The 18,533-nt window shown below is 38.0% G+C and overlaps 1 long non-coding RNA gene across 1 annotated transcript in view; it reads left to right on the top strand.

Moving 5' to 3' along the window:
* The window catches only part of LOC137166986 (uncharacterized), a 42,631-nt gene extending 24,516 nt beyond the window's left edge, over window positions 1–18,115 (top strand). The window contains exon 3 of the long non-coding RNA XR_010923906.1: window positions 17,211–18,115. This is a non-coding gene — a long non-coding RNA (uncharacterized lncRNA). The remainder of the gene's footprint in view (window positions 1–17,210) is intronic.
* Window positions 18,116–18,533: the final 418 nt, after the last annotated feature.

Raw genomic sequence — 18,533 nt, 5'->3', positions numbered from 1 at the left:
CACACACACACACACACACACACACACACACACACACACACACACACACAGGGCCTTACACAGCCCTAGATTTGTGAATGTTCAAAACCTATTGACATCAGTGGGATGGGCATATACCACTGAAGACTTTGTACTGTGTATTCTGGTATAGAATTAGAACATCAGCCCTGTTTCGAAGTTCACAGGAGAAAGCCAGATTGAATAAAGGGTGATCACACTGCTTTTGCAGATTATTGAAATAAACTTTTAACGTTCCCAAAAGAGATGCCTTAAAAAAGGAAAATAAGTAAATTAGAGCTATTAAACTATTATCTATTATAGAAACATCAATAAAATAGAACGACGTATGTACAGAAGAAAAGAGATATTAAACCAGCACACAGAAAAGTTCATTAATGGTAAGATTTTGCCTTAATGTGATACATCCTTAATGTGCATTGTTTCACACATGGGCCATAAGATCCTATGTTCGGTTCTGAGAATTCCTTAATATTAAGGCCACAACAGCAAGTGTCATGGAGATTATAAGCATTAACTCTGAATCACCTAAGTTTTTCCAGATAAAATTAGTGTTTTGTGTTAACTTTCTTGGTTTTAGTTGAAAATCAAAAACCACACATTTACACAGAAAAATCAACAAACACATCTGAGAGATCACATGTAGTTTTGGGATAGGTGACTGGTTTGTGGGATTGAGGGAGTGCATGAGTTTGTGTACATTTTCTACACTGAAAAACTAAATTACCATTAAATAAGAGACATTATTTTGGGCCCCCCCCCTTACTTTTATATACCATGCAGGACCTAACAACATTTTCCTTTTATTCTACTTCAGAACAGCTAATAAGAGTGAAAATTGGGCTCAATAGCAAAATATGAATGTGGGCAAACCCAATGCTTGGATGTGCTGAGGTCTGTGATTTGGCAGTGGCTATTAAGATAAAGAACATTAGTAAAGTTTGGATTTCAAATACCAAATAAACTGGTAAATGTAGCGAGCTAGGATTCAGACCTGTGCATGTTGCTCTTTTTTTAAATGAAGAAAAATGTTTCCCTTGTGAAAATGAGCTATGAGCAAAGCTTGAAGATTGTCAGATGTAAGTGCCAGTGTGCTTGTATGTCACTTCTGGATTTGTATTATTCACAATGGGCCTGATTCTTGACTGCAGTTCCTTTTGCCTGAGCCGTTTGCCACTTGAGTGGCATAAAGAGGACTGCAGCAGGCCAGTTGAGAATTCACTCAGTGGAGTAAAGATGAAAGAGCTAGTTCCTGTGCCAGTCTCTTCCAATTCTGAGTGTAGGGGGAGTGTCAGGAAGGTGGAGGTGGACCAGCACTCCCCATAGCACTTAACTTCTGGCATATGGCTTCACAGGGACCAAGCCCAACTGTTATAAGTCAGGCTTCTTTAACTTACTGTTAATGCTGAGGCCATAATCATGTCCTCGGTGGCCAAGTGTGCTTTGGTGCAAGAGAGACTCTGGTTAAAAGTGTTCAGTAATGAAGTCATAACTTCACAAATAGCCACAATAACTTCACAAATAGCCATTGGATATTGAGGATGAATAAAAACCAAGCTGAAATAATATTGGTCTGGGTTGTGTTGGCTGATGGACTACTATGATTTTACCTCCAAAAGGTCTTTCAGTTTGATAAAAATAGAAACAGCTACTTAAGTCACTAGCAGAGAACCTTTATTTCTCTTCCTCAGCCTGGCTAGAAGTAAAACTAGAAAAGACACTAATGAAAACTTACTGCCAGCCTCTTCCAGCAAAATACCTAAGGAAAACTTAAGAAGAAATTGACCTACTTTTTGCTTAGAAAAATGTGCAGAACTAAGATAATTTTTTTCATTAAAATCAAATTGACAACTTATGCAAAATACATTACAATTCTGTTACAATTATTAATATAGAGGTATGTCTGCAGGCCTCAGAACCCATTGTTTTGGGGGTGCACATTTTGCAAAAAGATGGTCCCTGCCTCAAGGTGCTTACTATCTATGTACTTTTGACTTTTATTATGCATATTAATACTTCTTCTTACCACTAAAATGAGAATTGCCTTAGTTTCAAAATACACTTTTATGGGGTACTCATTGCCTGCTGGTTAACATTTTCTCACTCTATCAGATGATAGGCACATTCTCTAGAAATGTCAGCATTTTGTCTGCCAAGATTGAGCTTTAATAAAAGAAGAACTTCTGACAATTTTCTGTAATAACTCTGAACTCACATATAAGTGGACAGGTTGTGAATGTTGGATCTCCTGATGAATATAAAATTAGCATGAGCCACTACTGTATTTGACTGACACCTACAGTTTAAGTTCTTCCATGCTGGTTTAAGCTAGTGTGTATAAGCACTTCCAAGGAAATTGTTGCTAATTTTAGCTAGTCAATCACATCATATTCTTTCACTTTTCCCTAAAAACCCAACCTGGCACACCAGATGTGGCAAATACTTGGAAGATCCATGGTATTTTTTTGTGCTGAAACATCTGATGTGATGAGAAAGCATTGCAAAATAAGTGTATTGGGAAATATTTTTTGTCATCATTTATACATAAGAACGGCCATAGTGGGTCCAGTAAATGGTCCATGTGGCACAGTACCCTGTCTTCTGAAAATGGCCGATGTCAGGTACTTCAGAGATAATGAACAGAATAGGGCAACCAGTGAGTGATCCATCCTTTATCCAGTCCCACCTTCTTTGGGGGAAATCCAAAGCATGGGGATGAGTTCTCGACCATCTTGGCTAATAGCCATTGATTGAGCTATCCTCATCAAAATTGGCTAATTCCTTTTTGAACACAGTTGTACTTCCAGCCTTTACAACATCCCCTAGCAACAATTTATGCAGGTTGACTGTGCTGTGTAAAGGAGTACTTCCTTATGTTTGTTTTAAACCTGATGCATATTAATTTCATTGGGTGACCCCTGGTTCTTGTATATGTGAAGGAATAAATAATACTTACTATTGACTTTCTCCACACCATTCATGATTGTATAGGCCTCTGTCATATTCCTCCTTACTCGTCTCTTTTCTAAGCTGGACAGTCCCAGTCTTTTTAATTTCTCCTCAGGTGGAAAATGTTCCATCCTCATAATCAGTTTTGTTGCCTTCTCTGTACTACTTCCAATTCTAATATATATTTTTTTCAGGGGTGGGTGTGGGTATACTGTACATTTCAACAGTGGCATTATATTTTTTATCTATCTCTTTCCTAAAGATTCCTAACATTGTTGACTTTTTTGACTGATGCTGGACATTGAGCAGGTGTTTTCAGAGACCTATCCACAATAACTCCAAGATCTTTCTTGAGTGGTGACAGCTAATTTAGATCCTCATACTTGTGCGTGTGTATAGTTGAGATACATTTTCTAATGTGCATTACTTTGAATTTATCAGCATTGAATTTCATCTGCCTTTTTGTCGTCCAATCTCCCAGTTTTGTGATATTCCTTTGTAGTTCTTTGTAGTCAGGTTTGGACTTAATTATCTTGATAATTTTGTATCATCTGCAAACTTTCCCACCTCACTGTTTATCCCTTTTTCAAAATTATTTATTAATATTGAACAGAACTGGTCCCCTTTATTCTCCCATGACAGCTTATTCTGCTTTAGAGCTTTTGGTGAAGGTCCATGCTTTCTGAAAGTCCAAATACAACTAAATCCACTGGATCACCCTTGTCCACATGCTTGTTGACCACTCAAAGAATTCTAATCAATTGATAAGGCATGATTTCCCTTTACAAAAGCCATGTTGACTGTTCCCAAGCATATCGTGTTCATCTATGTGTCTGATCGTTCTGTTCTTTGCTACGGTGTCAGTCAATTTGCCTGTTAAGCTCCAGAGGTAATCCTGGCAATTACAGGCCAGTAAATATTTTAAGAATTGGAAGAACACTAGCTATCCTCCAATCATCTGGAAAGGGGTTGATTTAAGCAATAGGTTACATATCACAATTGGTAATTCTGCAGTTTCATATTTGAGCTCCTTCAGAACTCTTGGGTGAATGCCATCTGGTCTTGGTAACTTATTGCCGTTTAATTTATCAATTTGTTCCAAAGCTGCCTCTAGAGACACCTCAATCTGGTATAGTTCCTCAGATTTGTCACCTAAAAAAGGCACAGGTGCTGGAATCTCCTTTTGCATTGAAGACCAATGCAAATAATTCATTTGGCTTCTCCACAATGGCCTTGTCTTGCTTGAGTGCTCTGTTTGTTAGCATCTTGATCATCCAGTGACCTCACTGATTGGCAGTTTTCCTGCTTCTGTTAAAATATTTTTGCTGTTGGTTCTTTTGTCTAATATGAGTCCTTAGATATAAGACTCATGGAAACAATGTTTTCTTTAGCCTGTTTCTCTGAGATATCTGTCCATAATATGACTTCAGACAACATCTGCTGAAGACTTGCTATTCCTCTTGTTGTTTTAAAAAGCCATGTATGCAAACTATGTGCCATTCTCCTAGTCGCTTCAAGGTGGCTATGGAAGAAATTTTGGTAGAGGAAGAAAGTCAATACATGAAGCAGTTGTCATAGTGTGAATATATAGAGCTCCTGTTTAGATCCTCACTTTGCAGTTTCTTTAGTTTATTAAAATATCACTAAGAAATAAAACAAATGTTTATGTAAAAAAATAAAAGCTATTTCAACACTGATACTTCTTTTTACTACCTCTGCCTTTCACTCCTCTTGAACTTCAAACAGTTATAGCCTTTTCTGTAAAGGCCTGCAAACTTTTCCCCAAAGATTAGCAAGTTTCCACTCTGGTCATCTGTAATAATGCAACCTGTCATGAGACCTTTATAAACACTGCAGGAGATAGTGATCACCAAGGTGGGTGTTAATGATGACTTTCTTTCACTAGAGACAGAGATCAAAGATGTGCTTACTTTAGCTAGGATGGTCTTTTATTATCTCAGATGTCCACCTACAAGTGTGTCTTTAGAATGGACTTTCAGCAGTATTTCCCAGTGATGACAGCTTGAAAATAATGAGTGATTTACTTTTTTAAAAGGAGATGTTTTAGACAGTTCTACTTTTAATCTGAGAGAGACTGAAGGTCTAAGATGGAGGCACTGATGTGGAGGAAGTTAATCACATTTATCTATTTGGGGCAACTTACACTGCTGTAGAGGACCCTAAAGGTGATTTCCTGGTGTCCTGGTCCCGAGGTCATGAAGGACTAATACTACTATTTAATGTACATCACACTGAACACCTACTGGGAGAAAGGCATCACTCTACTTAGCAAAACAGCCCAGGTAATTCATGTTGCTATATTACTGCCCTCTACCTTTTTAACAAAAAGGTTTAGCATTTGCCCAAGATAGGTCTAATAAAAAAAAAAATTGTTTGCTTTTGTGGGGAGAGGGAGGGTGGGTGTGCTGGGAGCCCATCTTATGCTATGCAGTCTGAGAAGATTGCTTATTATAACAGCAGGGGACAGTAAGAATATGACTAGTTTTGAAAATTTGGCACTATCGGTCCAATGAGCCATTTTGGATACATCCAAGGCTAACTCATCTTGTATATCCCTCTCTTTACAAGCTATATTTTAACACCTCTAATTAGTTTGGTTTTGTTTCTTATTTTAATTTGGTTATAGAAATGTGGATGCACAAATATTCTCACATTTAATAGGATGGAAAGTTCTAATGAATCATTCCACCCTATGCTGCATAAAATAATTTTTTTTAAAAAAGAGTGAACAGAGAGAAACGGAGATGGAATTTTTGAGAATGGACCTTTTCTTAGATTCACACTAGTATCTTTTGTTTAGCCTGCATGGAAACAAATTCTTTCTTTTAGTATTGTTATTTCTAATCCTGGCTTAAATCAGAAAAAGCAAAGGTGAATGAAAACAAACGGTTTTGAATGTCCATGACTTTTTGGGATTAGTTTAGCTCAAGCTCTGAGTGATAGTTCAGGTTAGTAGAGTTGAGCAAATAACTGATTTTTCAGTTTAGTGGGAGTTGTGGAAAATTTTTTAAAAATTGATTTTGAGTCCATCTGAATCTGATTATTTTTTAAATATTTTTTTCAGGAATTGGAAAAGTCCACGTGGGGTCTAACAATGTTTTTTTTTTTTTTTCCTATTTGAAATGTGGTGTTTCTGATGATTTTTAAAGGGCTATTTTTGCACAATAGAGGGAGGGGCAAGGGGAGGTGGTGGTGCTGTCTCCCCTTCTCCCTTATAACTTTTAGTCCAGTCATTTGGGTAATTGCCTGGGACATAGGAGGCCCCGGTTCAAATCCTCGCTCTGGAACTGGTCTCTCCTTACTCCCAGGTGAGTGACCTAACCCCTGAGCTATAGGATACTTCACACACTCACTCTCCCCCCTCACTGAAGCAGTTACACATCATATAACTAGTTACTCATTAGAGTAAGGGGACTAGAACCTGGGTCTCCCTTCTCCCAGGTGAGTGTCATATCTACCAGGCTACAGAGTCATTCTCTGTAATGCCTAATGAATATAGCCTGAAATTTTGTTTGGCTGAAACCATATGGTGAATGTGTGTGTCAAATTCATGAATAGTTTCAGGTTGAATGAAACAGCATTTTTCATCTAATAAACTATTCCTATGAAAAACTTTACCCAGCTCAACAGATTACACATAGTTAAAAACTGTAATAGAATGAGTATAGATAGTTTCACAGCTTTTGAGGTTCAACAATTTTTTCATGGTCTCTTTTTTTTTTTTTTTTTTGATTTTATACATAATATGGTTTGGACCAGATGAACGCCAATATATTCACAAGGCACTTGGATTTTTTTTTTTTTTGAAAATGTAAGGCCTGACTTTTGCAACTACGTTTTTATAATGCTGCAATCCTGGACTGGTTGATTCTGTGGGAAGGATTGTCTAGCATGTTGGAGTCCCAGTAGACCCCACAATGCACTGTTAATAAGCAAAAAGTTCAGCTTTATATTATTACATTTCTCCTAAATGTATAGCAAAGGGTTTAAGGTTTCCCCATTTAAAGATATCAGAACACTGAACCGTGAGAGCTCATAAAAACTGCACCACATGGAAGGATAAGTCCATCAGGGAACTGCTGCTAAATTCTTTACCCTGCACATCACCAGCCCTGGCCTTAGTACAGGTTAAAGCAGCCTAGCTCTATTTTTCAATCACATTTTTTATTTTATATTTTTAATTAGATATGCATATAATACTAGTTTAAGTTCACACAGGTTTTGCAAACCTATACTGCTGTGACTGGCTCACTTGCACTTTAGGCTGTGGATTGGCAGTAGGAGCGCTGTGAGATCTTTCTCAGCTGTACAGTCAAAAGGCCAGAAGTGGGGGCATGAGTTTTGGTAGCTCTACTGCTTCAGAAGAGAGAAGGTGGTGAATGGATTGCCTGCATCCCAGAGAGTAACTGGGTTTGGGGAACAATTGTTTACTTGTCTATTCTATCACTACTGAAGGTGTAAATTGATTGCCCCCTCCAGAACCAGGAAGTCAGGAGATGAGATGGGTAGCTGCAGAGGGCAGCTATGGGAAGGAAGTCTGTGTGTGGTGAATAGGGTTGGATAGTATCCCTTTAAATTGTTTGTGAACCTTTCAGTGGTTTGTGTTCTATGTTGGTAGACACCAACCAGAACAACAGTATGTCTGTAACTAGACCTTGTTTCCTTGTGTGTATTTAGTGAAAAGAGTTACTAGCACTAATCTGGCCTTTGTGGTTTCTTGCTGTGAAAAGAGCAAAAGATAAACACTGACAGCTGGATTGGAGGGCTCAGAGGCAGGTAGGTCTTGGGATAGCCTGAGTCAATTTCAAGATTTGATGTTTCACTGGAACTTGAAACCAGGCATGCTTTGATGCAAAAGGCTCATGTTGCTCTGGTTTTATGTTTTTTGAAATATTTGGTTTTCTGTGTCAAGTGCTGATATCCCTCTTCTTCCCCGCCCCCCAATTTTTTCTGCAGGGAGACGGTGTGTGTCCTGAGCAGTTTCAGATGTGGACACGCCTTTTTAGTACAATGTACCTGCAAAAGCTAAAAGTTTGATGAAACATTTGATAAAATTGTCTCCAAATAATTACTTGTCACTTTTAAGGCTTTGCAAAACATTTACTGACACAGAAAAGATACTGAGTCCCTAGCTATAGGCGGGGGGAGCATGGATTACAAATACAAGATGGAGAAATGAGTGGAAGTAATTTTATTTTACAGATAATTGTGCAGTAATTCATTACAACAAGCTGTTTCTTTTCTTTAAAATGGCTATATAATTCCTTAGATTTAGTAATTTATGACTTTGTATCGATAGCAATCATTTTCAATACAAACACTTCTGAATTCTTTTTCTATTGTAGGAAACAGACATTGCATTTTATTTCTAAATAATTAGCTTCTTTTGTCCTTAACAAGAAGGGGGACAGGAATTAAACTACATTTTCAACTCCCAATATCAAGCTAAGTAATTGCTCTTCTTTCAAGTGTGGGAAGGAAACGTGCAATTTTTCTAAGGAAATCAAACTGTGACTTTTTTTTTTTTTTTTTTACTTTCTACACAATGTCAGATCACTATGCTGCAGGACACTATTAAAGTTCTTGTGGCTTGAAAATAAAGATTTTGTTTAAAAGTGGAAATTGAATACATGCATATATCATTCCTTTGCAGTAGGACAAATAAATGTATTCAACCACAAATTAAGTATTCTTTATAGAGGTTGCTCTTTAAAGAAAATCTGCTTCCAACACACTTAATTCATGCAGTATTTCTATAAATTCTGTTTAGTTTTCAGAGATCTTTTTAACCGTTATTAATGTAATTTGGATTATTCTGTTTATTCTGAAAATGAAATTAAATAAAGTGTTTTTTCAATACAGCAGAGTTAGGGAAGGTTAAATTTTTCATGTTAGTGGATTACATTTCCTTAAACTACCACAGAAGGTTTTATTAAATAAAATAATTCCTCTAGAGGGCAGTGTTAAATCTGAGATATTAATTTAATATTTTCTCATGAAAATCATTAAATGTTTGATAACTTACCCTCATGGTTATCTGTACAGAAACTTTTGGGTGGTTGTATTTTATGTTCATAGATGTAAGTACGAAATAACCCTGTCTAAACTGATATTGTTAAAATGTTTGGAAAAGCTTTCAGTGGTATATCAGCCAGCCTCATCTGGGTGGGGGGGGGGGGGGAATGTACCAGGTTGGTTTGGTGTTCAAGGCCCAAAATGGCCCAAATGATCAAGTTCAGTTTAACCAATATTTAGGACTATGGCTTCTGAAATGAAGGGACAAAAGCCACAAGTGTTGATTTGAGAATCGAGAGGGGAAAATCATTTTATTGACTGCATCAAGGACTCTTTCTGATTGGTCATCCTCCTGACCCAGTCTAAGTCTAGCATGTGGCATGTTCTGGAGCTCAATCAGAACCTCTCAAATTTCCATTTCAAAGTGTTTGATTGTATATGTCATAAAGCAGTCCTGCACTTGAGTTGTCCATCAGCATTGTCAGGAAATCTGCCGCAATTGATAACGCCATTGTGAATGGTGCTGTTTTACTAGTGTAGGCGTCCCTTATTAGAGGGGCCTCAGAACTTAATTGGGGGTGTTCTCGTAGTGCTTAGGGCTGTAATCCAAATTTGGAGACCAATGCTCCCATGATGCCTTGGGGAAAAGAGGTTTTGAGAGCTGTGGGGCAGAGCCTTGTTTTGGATGCTGCAGAGGCAACATTTGGTGGGCCCCATTTTGTGGGGAAAGGGGTTTTTTTTTTAAAAAAAAAAAGCGAAGAGAAGAGTAGCTGCTGAGTGGTTGGGAGTCTTGTCTGAGCTCTGTCCAAGTGGCCTGCTGCTGCAATCCCCTGTTTAGACTCCGCTCCTGAGTCAGATGTTACTAGTGCCCTGGTTAGGGGATGGGAGAGCTCTTTGCGACATTCTATCCAAGCCACAAGCTGCTGCTCCTGAGAAGCTGCTGGGACTTTGACTAAGCAGGGAGACAAGGAAGCTAATGCTGGGCTTAATCAGAGCCAGGGAAAAGACTGTTGCTGTGATCAGAATTGACTGAGGTTGGAACTCAGTGAAAGCAGTGTGAGTAACCACAACTGTAGTGTTTAGGAAAATGCTTTCAGAGGAATGGTAATAGTGAAGAGATTTTAAAGGGCTTTCTTGTCCCTGAGAAGAGAAGTGATCTTATTGTTTAACCAGAATTCAGGGTTACTGACCTCAAGTTAAAATTACTCTTCAGAAGCTTTATGCAGCTTGGAATGATCCCAAATTAGAAGTGCTCTGCCCATTGTTGTCTTGGTTGGATTGCTTTACTGGACCAACAGAGGGCTATCCCCAACTGCAGGATCTTCAAGCGTCTCCTGCAAGCAAAGGTCTAGAACTCTGAAATTAAGAGGAGTGCACACAGAGATAAAGTAGCTGGAGACACTGTAGATGTAAGTTGTTTAGGTTTTATTTACTATTGTGAACGTCATTTACTTATTGAAGTGCCCCCTACTGATTGAAGTGGTTGTAACATTTTAATTAATCTCAATCTGATATTTTTCTGAATTAGTGTTAAGTGTGTTAACTCTAATTTAAGAATATATTGTTTGTATAGAGTTTATAATTAGTACTTTTGTTTAAACCCAAAGCATAGATTGTTAGTTCGTTCCTGGAGGTTTCCAAGGGTGTTTGTATTCAGGGCCCAATCAGGTGGAGGCACTGCCCCGATTAATTTCCTTATAAGTAAAAGAACTGCAGCAGAGGATTCCCATCTATTCAACATCACCACTGGGGTGCTCAGGATCTTCTTTACTGTTGACTAGATCAGGCACCCTGACATACAGGTGAGAGTTGCCTGCTCCCAAGTAACCTGGGAAGGAAAGGAGGGGAGGGGGGGGGGATTACATTAGTCTCTTGATGTTCACAGAAAACACTGTTTTGTTGGTTATACTAGAAACCAGAGAGAGAATTAAGACAATGGAGCCCAGTTCAACCTTTGAATAAACAAGTGCTACGCTTATTCATTTTGATGGGAACTTCACCCACTTACTCCATACTAATGAATATTATATGCAATGTAGTTGTGCATCTTCCATGCCTAACCACTAAAGGGCATCTGTATGTATCACAGTTCTTAGCAGTGGAGCAGTCAAATGTGGCAGTGCAAGAAGCAACTCAGAAGCTGAATAAACTAGCAGATTACTTAACTCTACAGCAACCTACGTGCTGTAGAATTTGTATTTACCATTGACATACTTATGCTTTCTTACTGCGGCGTCTGTGAAACCATCATTGCTGGAAATCCCTCTGAGACCTTCCCATTCAGTTTATCAAGAACACCTTGTCCAATTCTGGGAGAACACTTCATCCAGTTCTCTGGGATCCAGAAACACAGTTTGACTCCAGCTCATCACTCAGGTTATTTTATTAGGCGTGTAACTATTCTTTGCCCACACTGGCAAGCCAAGATGCAGGGAGACTGGGTACAAGGTGATACTGCTGTTCCAATTCATGTCTCTCACCACAGTTTAAATGCATCTTTCCTAGCTACTAATATCTATACTTTGCAAGTTAAGACTGATCACTTTGCAGATTGCATAAGGCAAACGTATTAGTTCAAGGTGTTTCTGCCTCCCTAATTTACTGTAAACATACCCCCAATAGTTAGATGTTTCAGTAGTTATTTGATTGGGCTTGTTCAGGAATATCTTGTTTTAACTTGTGCCTTCCTATGTCAGCGAAGTCAGCCCTACAATCATGACTTATGGAGCTGCACTACAAGAATTAGCAGAACACTGAAATTTTGGAGATACCAACTGGTATGTGGTGAGATGAAGCAACCCAAAGCATCTGCTGATGACCATTGTTACACTCGAGAGCTATGAAGATAGCTACCTCTATGGAAGCTGCCTTCCAAGAATCACTGGAGTTTCAGTCAATGGGTTCAAATGAATACACTACACACAAATTACATTACATTTCAAGGTGAAGAGACAAGACAGAATCACAGGGAAATTGAAATCGCTGTGGCAAGTGTGGACACACTGCAACTGATCACTATTTCTGGCATGGGCAGTGCTGTTGCTGTGGCAAAAAAGGGCACATCCAAGTGGTCTGCAGGTCTACCACAAAGAACAAAATTCCAAGTCACAAGCCAAAGAGACCAGAAACACAACACAAGATGCATGGTTTGCAAGCAGAAGCTGAGAGCGAAGAGGGTGATTTAGCCAGTTAAGGGCTGCATGCGTGGAAGCGGCTTGCATGCAGAACAAAGGCAACATCTGGGTGACACCTATGGTAAAAGGGAAATCCCTTAAAATGGAGATAGACAGGGGTTCAGCTGTGTCTGTGATTCCATACTGAGAATTCCTGGAAACTTTCAGCAACAGCAAATTGGAAAGGATCAGCATTATGCTGAAGACATACACAGGAGAGGAAATCACCCTGTGAGGAATACACACAGTAAATGTAGAATACAATGGTCAACACCACAACTTGGTCATAAAAATGGCAGGATTGTCATTGTTTGGATTAAGTTGACTGAAGAGCATGTGTTTAGATTGGTAATTCATCAGAATGCTAGCTCACAACACCAGCTGGAAGAAATTCTATCTGGAGATGCACCAGTGTTTCAGAAGGACATTGGGCACCTCAAAGGCATCAGAGCCAATATCGTTCTGACAGAAGGGGTAAAACCTCAGTTCATCAATGTTCAACAAGTGCCATTTGCCATCAGAGATGCAGTTGACAAGGAGCTGGGACATATGAAAGGTATGGACATACAAACCAAAATCAACTAGAGTGAGCGAGTGACTCCCATTGTTCCTGACATGAAGAAAAATGATGTGGTAAGGGTTTACAGTGACTTTAAGGTGACCTTTAATCCCATGTTCTGGATAATAGACATTACCTCACATTGAAGATATTTTCAGCAAATTGCACATACCTCAGGCTTTCCTGCAAATGGAAGTAGAGCAAGGAAATTCCTCATCATCAACAATAAATAATAAAATTTAAAAAAAAAAGGCTTGTTCCAGTACAACCAACTGGTATTTGGAGTAACATCAGTCCCTGCAGTCTGACAGAGGGTAATGGACCAGGTACTCAAAGGAATACCAAGTTGTAGGTGTTACTTAGATTACACCGTTGTCACTGGATCCAGTGATGAGGATCACTTGAATCTGACAAGTTTTCAGAAGGTTGGAAGAATATGGATTATGGGTGAACTGTGATAAATATGAGTTCTTCAAGGAAGCATTTATGTATTGTGGACACATCATCAATGCTAAAGGACTGCATAAGGCATGCAAAAAAGTTGAAGCTTTTATAAGGGCATCTGACCCTGAAGATGTCATAAGTTTATTATTCATTAACTATTAGCATAAATCCTTGCCAAACCTGGCAATAGTGTTGTACCCACTGAATCAGTTACCTCAGAAAGGGAAATGCTGTAAATGAACTAAGCAAAGTGGAGAGGCTTTCCCAAAGGAAAAACAGCTAGTTACATCTGAGCAAGTGTTAACTCACTACAATGTGGAGCTAGCAATCTCCTTGGCATGGAATTGGATCAGTTGCCTCCCAGGTGATGCCTAATGGTCTGGAACGAGCTATTGCTTTGGTTTTCAGATCCCTAAGTCCAGCAGAATGCAACTATGCCTCAGATATACTGTGAAGCTTTGAGTCTGGTCCAGGGAGTTAAGAAATTTGGACATTACCTGTATGGTAGGAAGTTTATACTCATGACAGATCCGAAACCTTTGGCCTATTTTTATCCCCCAAAGGGACATTCTAGAAATAGCGGCTGCTGTTTAGGTTCAGAGGTAGGATTTATTCTTGGAAGCCCATAACCAAGATGTCAAACTTAAAGGAATAGCTCAACATTGTGATGCTGATTGGTTATCGTGACTACAAATGTTGGATACAAGCTCCATGCACAAGATGAACTTACAGTTGTTGAAATGTTTAATGTAGCACAAATTGGTATACTTTCTATTACTCAGATAATAGTGAAACAAGGAAAGACTTAAAGGTGTATGAAGACTGGAAGACATAATCAGTGGAAGGCTTCCCACCAGAGTGAAGAAATCTCAGTTGCTGAAGGTGATCTGATGTGGGGAATTTGTACCATCGTTCCTCTGAAACTACAGGCAAAGGTCCTGGAGGAGTTGCATACATGCACGTTGGTGTAGTCAAGATGGAGATATTGGCTAGAGAGCGGTTCTCAACTAGGAGTGTGCAAGCCCTGGTGCCCCGAACCTATGGGCAGAGTTTGGGGGGGCATTGCACCCCTCAAATTCAATGATGATACCAGAGTGGGACGGGTCCATCCCCTTCAGCACTTTCTCCTCTCTTCCCATTCCAAGGGCACTGACCAGGTCAAAGGCTGCTCTGGCTGGTGCCATGGCGCAATCAGATGCGGCACTCCCCTGTCTCCTCCGGCTGCTGGTGCCTGAGACTGTGGCTGCTCCATCTGAGTGACTTAACCTGTAGTTGAAATGGTTGATAAGGCTGAGTGGTACAGAAGCAGAATAATCCTCTCAATTCTGTCTGGTGCTCAGATAATCTATACTGATCTCCTTAGTTATAGATACAAATTATGATGTTAAGTTAGATGAGTTTTGGTGGGAGGTGGAAGAGGGGGAGATGATCGGGAAGAGGAGAAGAAGATCGCAGTTCATCATATAATCTGTCCTGGGTAATTGTTGATGTGTCAAAATAGTCCATACCTTAAAGAACAGTGACTATATACACCTGTTAGACTGTCATGTATGTATCAAATACCCCATGTCCTAGTTTTCATTGCCACTCTTAGGCCTTGTCTACAGTGGAATGTATGTCAAATGAATTAGCTATCAATTAACTCAACTTAATTGACACATTTGTAAAAACTGGTTTGTAAATGGTTGTTCTGGGGTAAAGCTGGTCAGAACTCAGAATTCTGATACTTTTTTTTGGTGGGAAATTTCAACACTTCCATTTTTTTCTTTTGTTCTGAATCTTAATGAAACAATATTTTTGACATTTCAAATGAAACAAAAATTCCCAAAAAATTGTGTACTGGAATTTTTTAAAATCAAAATTTTATTTTTAAATTTATTTGATTTTGCTTTTTAATGTTTATATTTGTTTTAACACTCTTACATAACACATCAGTGGTGATAGTGTGTAAAGTGACATGACGTGCGCTGCTACTACTACTGACTAGAGCAGAGCAAAACATTTTTCATATGAAAAAATATAGATCCGGGTTGACTAAAGTGCTTTGCAAATTTGAACTCAATTAACTAGAAACAGAATTCTGAAAAAAACATGCTTTGTTTCCTTTCAAAAGTGTCAAAATATTGATATTTTATTCAAAACTACCTTTTGTTTTTAATTCAACTCAATTTTATTAAAAAACTGAAGAAAAACATGTTCAAAACAAAATGAATTTTTTTTTACTTTTTTAATTTGTTTGACCCAAACTTTTTTTTTGTTTTGTTTGGCCAGTGAACTAAAAATTTGGTTATTTGCACAACTTCTCTATTGGCATGTCTTGAAATAATATAAAAACAATAAAAGTAATATTAAAAGAAAAGTAAAGAAAAAATTTCAAAGCAAAAAATTTCTTACGAAATGAAATTTTCTGAAAGAAGATTTCTCATTTTGGAGAAACTGTTTCACAGGAAATGTATTGAAATCAATACAACTTTTTGTGAAAAATTTTGTTTTTGTCAAAATAGTGTTTTCTGATGGAAAACTTTCAACTAAAATTTTCCAACCAGCTCTATTCCAGAGTACAAATGTTTGTGGCTTATTTTAGGGCAGAATGTAACTAATATAACGCTGAAAAGTCACAGAGGAGTCTTTGGCATTGGATAACTAGGTGGAATGACTGTAGATTCCTTGTTGAACTACTTGTATAGAAAAGAATCTGTACTGGCAAACAAATTTTGTACCTCTTTGTAATAAATTATAGATTGTACCAAACTATTGCTTCAAAACATTTTAATAAATTCAGAATAGCTGTCTCTGGAATGTAGGAACCTCTCACAGTCCACATCTACTCTTTTGGAAGGATATTTTAGCATGATAATTGATGCTTCACCTTCAGTAACCAACAGATTATACATACAGAAATAATATGAAGTTTAAGATCCAGTTTAAGTACAATAAAACATCATGCATCATGTTTTTAGATAAAGCTATCTATCTTAGATCAATTGAAAGACTGCTAAGAATGTTCTTACTATAAATCACAACACAGGTACAGACAACCGTCACAGGCTAATAAGTGAGGGCAGTGGGCTGGGGAAATGAGATTTCAAAGAGACATTGAACACATACAAAATGATTTAATAAAATGCATGAAAATTCAAAATAGTGTAACACAATTTGACTATCTAATCATAAGTGTTTTAGTTTTTTGATGTACAGTAGCTAGAACTGTGGAGTACCTAAGGTAGCCATTTTGTTGAGTTAGCTTGTTTTATGGTGACAATCATAAAATTTTGTTTGACATTAATTCAGTAAAAACAATCACTTTTCTAAATTTATTTTCTGCTGTGGCTTTGCTGTCAGTTTGGCTTACGATGGCCTCCAAGAAATTAAATGGTTGCTTAATGCATATGAAGAAATGTTCAAGCTAGGGCTGGATTGTTCAAACAGCTACAGTAAAACTACAGAAATATATACACATTTATATTTTGAAAGTTATATCTATGAATATGAATTTGTTTTTTATAACACATCCTGAACAGAAACCCCAACAAAAGCGGACTGAATTGTTCTGGAAATGTATGGGTATTTCTGAATTTCATGATTCCTTACTATGGGCTCAACTGTGGCTTTACAGCGAGATGCTTGTATTTGGCAGTGTGGAATTGTATGCCCCATGAGTAGACCAGGAAATAAATTGTAGCTCTGAGTCACAATCTAGTTTCCGGTTTCCTCCCTGTTCTTGGAGTGGGAGGTATGAAGGAATATATACTAGCTCTGTTTCCAGCATACATTACATAGTTGTGAAGGAGATTCAGGATTCATACATTCCAAGGCCAGAGCGACCATTGTGATCATCTGGTCTGACCTCCTGCATAATACAGGCCATATAACCTCCCCAAAATAATTTCTCTTTCAACTAGTGCATCTCTCTTAGAAAAACATCCAGTCTTGATTTAAAAATTGCCCTAATGGAGAATCTAAGAGGACCCTTGGTAAACTGTTCCAATGTTTGTAACTCTCACCATTCTAAATTTTTGCTTTATTTCCAGTCTGAATCTGTCTGTCTTCTATGTAGTTCAACCAGGGAGGTCGGCCTGTGGAGGAGAATGCGGGCTGAGGCACCTGAACTACAACTCCCATGAGGCACTGTGCCAGCTGAAGCAGACACACATTAATGTTGAAATGACACATTTTGTTTTGATTTTTCTCAACATAAAATAAAAAATGTCTACCAAAAATATCTTGAGGCAAATTCCAAACCATTTCTATTTGGTACTGTAACCACTATAAGTTTGTCATTGATGGCTGCTGTAGATAGATTGAGATTTACAGTTGCAAAAAAGTCATTACCTGTACACTCTGTCCTGATGACTTCCTTTTGTATAAAGGCTATAGGTGGGCCTTGGCACAATTAGAAACAGGCTTAGAGGAATTCGATTATATGTCTTGCTAACTGTCAAGGCCTTACATTTTTATGGCTTCTTCCCAAGTCCGTAAATGTTTTGTTTATTTGAAATCACATCCTCCAACAAAATATGGGGATTACATATGTGCTATTCTGCATAAACTGAAATCAATAACAATTTTAAATATTTAAATATTGGAGGGATGTCATTGTAAACTAGTTATTGATGTGGTAAGTTATTTACACCTGACATAAAAGATAGATTGCGACACTACTAATTTAACTGGTAGCAGGTATAGTAAAACAACTGCTTTGTAAGCCAACAGTTCGCCGTCTGTAAAGTTTTTATGCATATTTTGTGCAGCTAGCTATACAGTATTTTGACAGCCCCAAATCACTTTTAATCTGTCAATTTCAAAGGTTGTCATCAGAAAGTTCAACTGAAGGAGAATGGCTGTTTGATTCATGTTAAATGTAAGATGATTACTGTGCGACACATTTACAAATTATCGTGTTCTTCGAAAAATAAAGCTAAGCTGTTTAGCATGGTAATTTGTGTAATTTGGAAGCAGGATGCAGTAAAAAGACATCTAAAATAGATATATACAATAGTATAGTGAAAGACTTGTTTGCCAATGGATGGTATGTCTCAGTTGCAATAAAAACAAGCTGTTTTCTTCTGCAGTAACTCTTTAGACACATAAAAGCATGTAAAAAGAAAACTGTTAAGTGCTGAATGTTCACTTTGTTTCCCGTGATATACAGTATGTTTATGAAACTCTACAATGGATGGCGTATTTCCAAAAGGACAGCTAGGATTCTTCCAAACAAAGGTATTCAAAACTGGTTTCAGTTCTTTTCCAGAACTCGCACATGCAGTATAACAGACCATGCCGTATATAATCTTAGAAGAAGGAACCAAAAAGTTCTGGTATAGTGGCCATAATTACGTTTGCCAGTTTTGCCT

Source organism: Emydura macquarii, unplaced genomic scaffold (genome assembly GCF_026122565.2).
Source record: "Emydura macquarii macquarii isolate MOO-44397 ecotype Brisbane River unplaced genomic scaffold, CSIRO-AGI_Emac_v2 contig_2897, whole genome shotgun sequence".
NCBI lineage: Eukaryota > Metazoa > Chordata > Testudines > Chelidae > Emydura > Emydura macquarii.
This window is presented reverse-complemented; position numbering and strand designations above follow the sequence as displayed.